This window comes from Xenopus laevis, chromosome 3S (genome assembly GCF_017654675.1).
Source record: "Xenopus laevis strain J_2021 chromosome 3S, Xenopus_laevis_v10.1, whole genome shotgun sequence".
Taxonomy (NCBI): domain Eukaryota; kingdom Metazoa; phylum Chordata; class Amphibia; order Anura; family Pipidae; genus Xenopus; species Xenopus laevis.
The window spans coordinates 121,328,592-121,339,009 of NC_054376.1; the positions used below are offsets into that span (position 1 = coordinate 121,328,592).

The 10,418-nt window shown below is 42.1% G+C and overlaps 4 non-coding genes across 4 annotated transcripts; 3 read left to right on the top strand and 1 right to left on the bottom strand.

Annotated features, from left to right (window-relative positions):
• The first annotated feature begins 4,137 nt into the window (after positions 1 to 4,137).
• On the top strand, positions 4,138 to 4,211 carry trnan-guu. Its single transcript has one exon. It is a non-coding gene; the product is annotated as a tRNA-Asn (tRNA).
• A 1,533-nt stretch (positions 4,212 to 5,744) lies between these two features.
• Positions 5,745 to 5,816, top strand: trnae-cuc. Its single transcript has one exon. It is a non-coding gene; the product is annotated as a tRNA-Glu (tRNA).
• A 3,650-nt stretch (positions 5,817 to 9,466) lies between these two features.
• Positions 9,467 to 9,538, bottom strand: trnam-cau. Its single transcript has one exon. It is a non-coding gene; the product is annotated as a tRNA-Met (tRNA).
• Positions 9,539 to 10,080: 542 nt separating this feature from the next.
• trnan-guu lies at positions 10,081 to 10,154 on the top strand. Its single transcript has one exon. It is a non-coding gene; the product is annotated as a tRNA-Asn (tRNA).
• The last annotated feature ends 264 nt before the right edge of the window (positions 10,155 to 10,418 follow it).

The following is a 10,418-nucleotide window of genomic DNA, read 5'->3' on the forward strand; positions in this document are numbered from 1 at the left end:
CAGCAGACTTCTGCATTGAAATCAGTTTCTCAAACAGAACAAACAAACAGTTTCCCAGCTGCCCCAGTCATGTGACTTGTGCACTGATAAACTTCAGTCACTCTTTACTGCTGTACTGCAAGTTAGAGTGATATTACCCTCTCCCTTCACCCCTAGCAGCCTAACAACAGAACAATGGAAAGGTAACCAGATAGTAGCTCAATGATACAAGATAACAGCTGCATGGTAGATCTAAGAACAGCACTCAATAGTAAAAATCCAGGTCCTACTGTGACACATTCAGTTACATTGAGTAGGAGAAACAACACTCTGCCAGAAAGCCGTTCATCCTAAAGTGCTGGCTCTTTTTGAAAGCACATGACCAGGCAAAATGACTTAAGATGCACCTACACACCAATATTACACTTGTTGGTTCAGTAATGAAATTTTATATTACAGAGTGAATTATTTGAAGTGTGAACAGTGTAATTTAGAAATAGACAGTACATCATAAAAATCATGACAGAATCCCTTTAAAGAGTCATTCCTTTAAAACACTTGAATTTTTTTGGTGTTATCGTTCCTTTAAGAGTGGAACAAAAGAGGGGGGCTGCATCGAGGCTGCTGCCTCAGGCAGTAGTAGCCCCAGGATCACCCCTGATAATGCTCCATATATCCCTGCTATGCCACACAGTGTCCACAGTCCACACATCCCAGTAGTAACCCATATATATATATATATATTGCAATGTAGTTTCCCATATAGACATGTAGTACCATGAAGAGCCACATATATCCTAGACATGACATGTGTTTTGTATGAAAAAGAAAACAGCAGAATCCCACAAATGGCCACTGAAACTAGATATCCCCAGAAAAACACTAGACAACAATAAATTGACCTCAATAGGTTATGGGCTCACTACGTTTCCACTCTGCCACTCTATGCAGGGCTGGAACTAGGGGTAGGCAGAGTAGGCGGCTGCCTAGGACGCCATCATTGCGGGGCTCACTGCGGGGAATTTTTTTTTCAGTAATGATGGTCACTCAGTTGGGTGGAATCCACCTCCCTCACCTTCTCCCTCTTGCTGGCACATAATTGCTCCTTCTGTGTTGTACGCCGGTGCAGCGTGACGTGTGTACATGACGTCGCTGATGCGGTTGGGTGGCAGAGAGCTGGCGGCCTGCTTGGTGTGGTTCACACTCGCTGCTCTCAGCATTGTACAGTTGTACTGAACTGAAGACATTCTTTCTATTACTTTCAAAGTGTGAAGCTTCCTGCTGGGCTGGGCGCAGGCACAGGTACATAAATACTTGGGGGCAATATAATGTGATCAGATTTATTTTTGGCTGCTGCTGGTACAGGTAAAGATTGTGGGCAATATGATGGCTGCTAAGCTTGCTGTCACAGGTACGGGGGGGCTGTATGATGGATGGCTGCTGGGCTTGCTGTAAAGGTACAAGGGGCAGTAATATAAATTAGAAGTTACATTCATTAATGTGTTGTACCCTCTCTTGCTTTCTTTATTTAAAAACCTTCATGGTAAGGAGGGAAATGGTAATGCAGGACATGGGGGGCGCTGATTTAAGCTCTTGCCTAGGGTGCGGAACTACCTTGGCCCGGCCCTGAAAGCCATATTTCACCATATATGTACAAGCATATGAAACACACACCCACACAATATATAACTCTGACCACCTAATATGTATAGCCTGCAAGAGAATAACATACACAGTTTGCAGAAGCAATTATTTTTGACCACTAGAGAGAGGTCATATTTATTAAAAATCTTAGTAAATAATTCTCCAATAAAAAGTGTGGGCCCCCAAATCATTCTCATTTAAAGGATAACACATTTACACCGTTGTAAATGGGCAAGCCCACCACCAGTTGTCATAATACACATGTATGGGCTTCTCCTGTAGGGAAACTCCATGACTTGGAAGCAAAGCCAGTGGCAGTGAGCCCTCAATGGTTGCCATTGAAATAGGTTTCACCTGGTTTACCCTGAGGCCTGAAAGCAAAAATCTGTGCCAGGTGGATTCCTAGTGGTTGCCACACACAGTTCCAGGGCCTGACAACCACCACATAGAACCATAATTGCCTCCACTCTCCACAATTTTGAAACTTGTACTGGCTTGTTAATCCTAAAATAAACTTAGGGAGGGTGGGAGATAAATCACATTTCAGTAATATCTCTCTGTTTACTACCACTCTAAGTACCAGGGATGCTCCTGCCATGAGGCAAGATGAGAACCAAAAAGCAAAAAGACGCCTCTTGTAACTTTAAGAGCCAGATTTCCAGGTTTTAACCTGGAAATTCAGCTCCTCTAGTGCAGAGAGTGCAAATGCACTCAATGCAATAGCGATGCTACCCCCCTTAGGGTTGCCACCTTTTTGGTAAAACTTTACCGGCCAAGGTAGGGCAGGTCCACAAGGGGGAAAGACATGACATAAATAGGCAGAACACTGATGTCACAGGGGCAGGATCATGACATTGAGGGAGTGGGCCCGAGCCAAGGAGCATGGAATCGGTAAGTATTGTATACCTCCCAACATTTTGAAAGTAAAAAGAGGGACAAAAAATGTTTTTGCACGCCCATTTCTGTGGCCACACCCTCTAATTACAATGTTCATTTTACAAAATGTGGCAGGTTATGAAAGTTTGAAATTATTTCTCCTTATCTAAACTGTTTTTTGGTGTCTTAAAATTGTTACAAAGTATCTTATTTGCAGTTGTTAGCTGTTCTGTGCTCTGCTAAACAGCTAAAAAAAATTAAGTGAGAAACTTTGTTTCTTTTTCTGGCTGTTCAATGCCCCAAAATCACCCCTGCTAAGTACACTTGTTATCCTAGTCCCTCCCCCAGTTTTTTCCGCCTCTCTAGCAGCCTATTATTTTCCAACAGAAAACCCCCCAGACTGGTTTCACTACCTTAGAAACAAGTAGGGTTGACACCTTTTCTGGAAAAAAATACCAGCCTTCCTATATATTTATCTTTTTTCCCTATTAACAAAATTGGGATCAACCATCTTTCTTACCGGCCAGGCCGGTAAAATACCGTCCAGGTGGTAACCATACAAACAAGAGACCCCCAGACTGATTTCATTGCCTTTTCCAGCAGCCCATTGTTTCCGCAAAACTCAGACTGGTGTTGTCTGGCATGTTACTACACACAGCCCTTATTGGGCTTCTCTTGTAGTCACTGCCTCTTTTTAAGGTCTAAAGTGTGTAACGTGCCTCCTTTGACTCAAAAATAAAACCCACATGACCAGCGCCAGATTTCACTTCTGGGCGCCCCTAGGCCGCGCGGTCCGACCAGGCGGCTGCGCGGTCCTAGCGCCCGCCTTCCCAGCGCGCCGGCAAAAAAACGCCAGCGCAGCTGGTGTAGTTGAATGGCGGCTGGGCAGCATGCCGCCCCTATTTTTTTGCCGCCCTAGGCCCGGGCCTGTGCGGCCTTGCCGCAAATCCGGGCCTGCACATGACCACATTTTGCCATAAGACAGTAATCAAGACAACATAATTTGTTTTATGAAAAAAGGGAGAGGTCATATTTATTAAAAAATCTTTGTAAAGAATTTTCCAATAAAAATGTGGTCCCCCAAGTCATTCTCATTTAATGAATTAATGCCCCACCAGTAGTTATAACAGACATGTTTGGGCTTCTCCTATAGGGAAACTCCCTGATCTGGAAGCAAAACCAGTGCCAGTGAGCCCCTCAGTGGTTGCCATTGAAATAGGCAACATGGTTTACCTCCATGCAAAAATCAGTAGCAGGTGGAGCAGCCATTGTTTACAAAGAAGAGACCCCCAGACTGATTTTATTGCAGCCCATTGTTTCCACAAAACCACACAGACTGGTGTCGTCTGGCATGTGACTCCACACAGTCCTTATTGGGCTTCATTTGTAGTCACTCAGCCTCCTATCATCATTCAGTTTATGCTCTGGCTCGGAATCTCCAGTGCTCATATGCAGGATAAATGCACATGTTTCAGAAGCACATTGTATGAGATGTAAGTCCCTGTTTATTGTGTTGACAGCACTTTAAACACAAGTTCCCTTTAGAGAGGGTGGCAATAAGGGGAAAATGTGCAAAATGGGGGGAAACCAAGGGACAACAAATACCACAAGTGCTTTTTAAGGATTACAACGGTAACTGTCTCTGTGGCGCAATCGGTTAGCGCGTTCGGCTGTTAACCGAAAGGTTGGTGGTTCAAGCCCACCCAGGGACGTTTTGCTTTCCTTATCATGTAACGATGGAACACTTTTACATTCTCTCTTTGGTTTGGCCTCCACTGAGAGAAGTCTGTGTGTGTGCTTAGTAAGATTCCACAGTGGCCACAGCCATCACAGTTGAACTCTGTGTTGTCTTAGTTGACCCACTTATGTCTCATGTGTTCGATGGTGGTTTATAGGAAACATTAACATCTGTGTTTACTATGCATGTAGACAGCTGATTGCAAGCTTATCAGCAGTGAAAGAAAGGGGTGATTTTCATGTCTCTGCCCAAAATGCCTCATGTATGTGTTACATTTAATGTTTGGTATTAAGGCAGTGCTGTGTGTATATGACATGAGGCAAGTAAATACCTTCTGTTTTCTGTAGGCTTCATGTTGCATGTCTTGCACATGAAGGGCTTTTTGGCCATACCTCCCAACATTTTGGAAATAGAAAGAGGGACAAAAAAGATTTGCTGCAAGCACAGTCAAATTTTTTTGACCACGCCTGTTTAGGGCCCCACCCCCTAATCACCATGTTTATTTTACAAAGTTTGGCAGGTGATAAAAGTTTGAACACATTTCTTTGATTTTTATGTATTATTACAGATTTACTAATGAAGGTGAATTGCCCTTTCAGCTGCAAGTCACAAGACCTGCTTATCTTAAGTTACAGTTGTTTCTTTGATTATCTTAAATTGCAACAATAGTATCTAAGTGCACCTGCCACATATGCTGGGCTCTCTGCCAAAAGTCAATTCAATTAGAAACTTTGTATCTTTTTCTAGCTGTTCAGTGCAGGAGATCAAAGACAAAGTCGGGGCATTTTAGTAGCTGTCAAAATCGGGACTGTCCCCACAAAAAAACAGGACAGTTGGGAGGTGTGTTTTGGCTCGTCGGATCAGCGCTGCGACACCATGCGACAATTCTATCTCTTACCTTATTTTTGTTGCATGCGACAATTCGCATGCGTTTTGTCACAGCGCATTGGATCATGACAAAATCGCTCGTGGAGTCCTACCCTTAGAGATCCTGACATGTTTATATGCTTTATGCTGCATGTCTTGCATTGTGAAAGGCTTTTGGGTTCCTTTTGGCCGGTCTCATCCTAACCAGGTTAGTTTCTCTGTTCTGAATTGCTTCCTGAATCTGACTAATTTTCTTCTGTGATTTGAATTGGTTGTTGTTTATTTAAATGTGCCAAGAAAGTTTTTTTTGAATAACTGGCGTCAACACTGAGAGCACATACATGGAACGGTTTGTTTGTGGCCCCAGGGATGAACATTTTCAATCAAGTAATGTTTCCCGATTAGTGGAATATACAATTGCATCTGTGATTGGCTGTTCCATTTGTAAATGTGATTGGTGGATACTACGTTAACTATTCTGTGAGAACGATAAAACTTTAGCCCATAATTAAGCTTTGAGAGAAACTGGTAAGGCTGTTTATGCTTCTTGCAAATCAATAAATCCACTTAAAATTGTATGGCAGCCTGGAGGACTGCTCAACGAGTCGCTGTTCTATATCCAGAAAAAGCTCAACAGCAATCCCTGGTGGTCTAGTGGTTAGGATTCGGCGCTCTCACCGCCGCGGCCTGGGTTCGATTCCCGGTCAGGGAACATGTTTTTTTTTTTTTTAATTCTAAATGATTTTCATATCTTTCTTCAAAACTGTAATATAAGTAAATTATAGAATGTCTGTTAATACAAACATTGTCCTCTATTCATATTTGCTAGTAGGGTTGCAAGCTTGGCAGGCAGTTTCGACCAGGCTACCCCTTCCAGGTCAAAACTGGCTGCCCAGTTTTCCAAGGACTGACATGTCAATGCCATGGATCCGCCTCTGACATCATTGTCCCGCCACAATAAGCCATTGATCCACCAGTCACAACAGAGTTACCCACGGGGAAAGGTGGCAACCCTACTCAGGGCCGGAACTATGGGTAGGCAGAAGAGGCAGCTGCCTAGGGCGCAACAATTGGGGGGTGCTGGGCAGCTACCTCTTCTGCCTACTCCCAAACCAGGCACTAGAATTGCGAGTATGGCCCTTCTGCATATGTGAAAGCAGTTGCCACGGATGCGATTGCTGATGGCGCACATGCGCATGCGAGCAATGATGCCAGCTCGCGCATGCGCAGACGAGCACTGATACAGGCACGTGCAAGGAATGGTAACTCACACGCGCTGATGGTGTGCTTGTGACGCGTGGGGCAGCGATGGAGGTGACCTGGTTGGCTGGACTGCCTTGGGCTCCCGATCAGCCAGGCCCGTCTCTGACCCTACTTACTAATCAGCAATACGAGAAACTAGATTGCTATTATACATTATAGTTACAAACTGCTGTATGAATGCACCAGACAGTTTTTAATTTTTATGCAGGTGGGCAGAATAGAGAAGGTTACCCCCTCTTCTGCTGCCCCGGTATTAATAATTTGTGCATGCACATTAGGTACTCAGAGTTTTGATTGGGTGACTGAATTAACTGAACCCTTTCACTGACAGCTGATATGTCCTATGTTTTTGGTTTTACATTAAATAATCATTTTTTACAGGACAAATTGGGCTTGAAAATAGGAACAAAATTCTCTACTGGAGATATAACAAAATGTTGAGTTAGATACAGAATGTGAAAAAGTGAAAAAACTTATACATGTCTTATTTATATTTATAAATGCCTTTTTATTTTTTCCCAATAAAAATTAGATTTACAAAAATATGTAAAAGCTTTGATTCTGCTGATTCCATGGATGTCTTAGTAACTCACTTTTCTTGTCCAGAGGACACCCCAATAATAAAACAGCATTTTGTATTTTACTCCATGTCAGAACAGATGGGTAGTATTGCGCCACCCCTACAAGGATAACATGACCTATAAGACCACCTGACTTTCTCCACACCATGTTATTTTTTGTCCTACTGGACAGGGAGGTAGTATCTCCCTCCTCTTTTTGTCCAAGTGTGAATTGTCACTGATTGGGAAGAAATGCAGGTGTGAGTATTTCCATGGTCCTAGCCCTGTACTAGAATAGCCTCCGTTCTTATACCCAATTACACATGGCTGTGAAATGGGTGTGTAACACAATCGGGTTAGATAAGCACAAAGGGGTTAATGTCTAGCTAAAGTTATAGAGCATGGGTTACATTTGACTAACACTTAAGAGGAAGAGAGGAAGGTGTGGTCTAGTGCAACTACAACTCCCACAGGCTACTCTGCATAAGAATAAGAAATAAAGGAAGCCAGGAGATTCTTACAGTAGAATAGTGGGAATATGCAGGTCAAATTGCAGGTCCGGGAAGCAAGTATGCGGGTCGGTTGCGGCTAGCGGTTCCGTGTCGGTCAAATTGCGGGTTTGGGTTGCGGGTACGGGTCCCAAAAAATGGATCCGCGCAGGACTCTACTGCAGGCTCTCAAAAAGAGGTGTGCTCATTGTATCTTCTCCTATAGGTCAGTAACTAAGTCACCTGACCTATAGAAAGCGTTGGTTTGGCTGGCTGCTGAGTGATTATGTAAATGTGCAGCAGTTCAGGATCCAGGAAGAGGGAGGGAATTATTTCAACTCACACACACAATATTTACATAAGGAAGAGGGCAGCCCATCGGGAAATTGCCCGATCTCACAGATGGTCAGTCCAGGCCCGCCATGAAGCCTCAGCTGAAAACTCTCAGGGCTTTTGCTGGAGCTTCCATATCAAACACCATGGGGCAGATTTATCAAGGGTCGAATTTCGAAGATAAAAATACTTCGAAATTCAACCATCAAATTGAAATACTTCGCCTTTGAATATTTTTTTCATGGAATTTGGGTATCCTGCTGTCGAAGTAAAATCGTTCGATTGAACGATTAAATCCTTCGAATCGAACAATTCAAAGGATTTCGACGATCGATCAAACAATTTTACTTTGACTTCCAAAAACGTAGGAAAATGCTCTAGAAGGTCCCCATAGGCTAACATAGCACTTCGGCGGGTTTAATTTGGCGAAGTATTGAAGTCAAAGTTTTTTTAAAGAGACAGTACTTCGATTATGGAATGGTCGAATATTCGAAAGATTTTACTTCGAATCGGAGTCGAAGTCGAAATCGTAGTATCCTATTTGAAGGTCAAAGTAATAAAGTATCCAAAAAAAAAAATTATTTTGAAAATTCCCTCTAATTCACTTCAACCCTTGATAAATCTGCCCACATGTGTTTCCAGGGCTGGCTGGGGGGTTGCACTACTGTGGCAGTATTGTGCCTCCTTCCTTTCTTATAATGAGTTTTTACCTAAACAACAACCTTACTCCAGGGTTCCAGCTACAGTCATCCTGCTAGCAAGCTCATGCTATTTATTAATAGGGGTGGTTCAGATTTCAGATGTTATATAATGTCCAATTCCTAGCAATTAAGCAATTGTTCTTTATTATTTATATCTTGTAGTTTTTTTTACTTATTTGCCTTTTTCTTCTAATTCTTTCAAACTAGGGTCACAAACCCCAATCTAAAAACAAATGTTCTGTAAAGCTACAAATTTATTGCAACTTTTTATTACTTAGCTTTCTATTCATCAGATCCTCTTCTTATTCAAATCAATGTGTGCAAACTAGTTAATAAAAAGCTAACTCAAAAACCACATATAATAAAAATAAAAACCAGAATACCACTCTCTACATCATACTAAAAGTTAATTTAAAAGTGGGCAGCCCCTGTCAGTGCATGTTTTCCTCTGACTTCTTTGTATTGTGGTTTGTTACCTGAAGTCTTTTATTTGTGGGTCTGAGTCTCTGTGCAGACACAGCAGTTAGGGTTGCCACCTGGCCGGTATTTTACCAGCCTGGCCTATAAAAATGTTGGTTGATCCCAATGTTATTAATAGGGAAAAAAGATAAATATATAGGAAGGCTGGTATTTTTTTCCAGAAAAGGTGGCAACCCTAACAGCAGTATTTGTGTTCTTTATTATACCAGGTGTTTCTAGAACTGGCTGGGGGTTTGTGTTACATTATGGTACTGCCTTTCTGTTTTTATTTTAAAGTTTCGGACTTTTGAACTTTGTTGGCTGCAAGATGATTTTGTCTTAATTGGTATATAAGCATACACCCCCTAGTGTCAGCTAGAATATTAGAGGCCAACATCATTTCATTAGCATGCGGCAGACTTCTCCACTTGCCCTTGTGATGGCCTTTGGTCACCAAATTGATCACTATTATAGTTGGTCAATAAGAAAACAACTTTTAAAGGCGTCATAAGCAGTATTAAATATTAATTATAAACATATTAAAAAAAAAAAAAAAAGTAGCAGAGGATGGTTTCGATCCATCGACCTCTGGGTTATGGGCCCAGCACGCTTCCGCTGCGCCACTCTGCTGTTCTGTTTTATTCTTTAATCCTATATGGTTAAGCCATCATCTACCAACTGTTTTACAAATGAGTATACAGAAACATAAACCAATGGAGGTAAAATAGCTGTAAAGTAGCAAAAAGCAGCACAATATATTATAATTAATTCAAGTGCATGAATACCCACAGACCCCCCCACCCCATATGGGTAACCCAAAATGTACATTCTATCAATAATGGAACTCTAAGAAAACACTCTAAGAAAAATATACAAACATGGTGGTACTGCAATAAGAAATCTCTTTATAGGAAAGTAGTTGATTACACAGGAATTTCTCAGTATATAAAATACATATCAATACATTAACTATGAAATGCCAGGGCAATAGAAAGAAAAGGGAGTCTACACTGGCTAAGAAATAAGAATCACCCTGATGTTTTGGTGTATAAGCATTTTTAAAGGGGAATTCTCATTCAAACTCATTACTGAATGTATTTCTAGTGAAGTATGGGAAAGCACACACTTTAGAAACAAATTCTTGGAGTTAATGTGCATAGAGCGATGTGACTGTCTCTGTGGCGCAATCGGTTAGCGCGTTCGGCTGTTAACCGAAAGGTTGGTGGTTCAAGCCCACCCAGGGACGCTTTTGTAGTGGTAGAATTTTCTATTTGGTTTGAGTTGCCGCTGTGTATATACTATAGTTCTACCTGGGCCACAGACATCATGGTCATGCTCTGCTACAGTATCTCGCAATCATTCCATAAGAACAGTTACACCAAAAATGGAAGTTATTTAAGGCCTCAAGCACCTGGGCAGATTCGGGGAGATTTAGTCGCCTGGCTACTAATCGCCTCTTCTGCGGGATTACAGTCTCCCAAAACTGCCTTCGCCGTGCCTGCCGAATGCT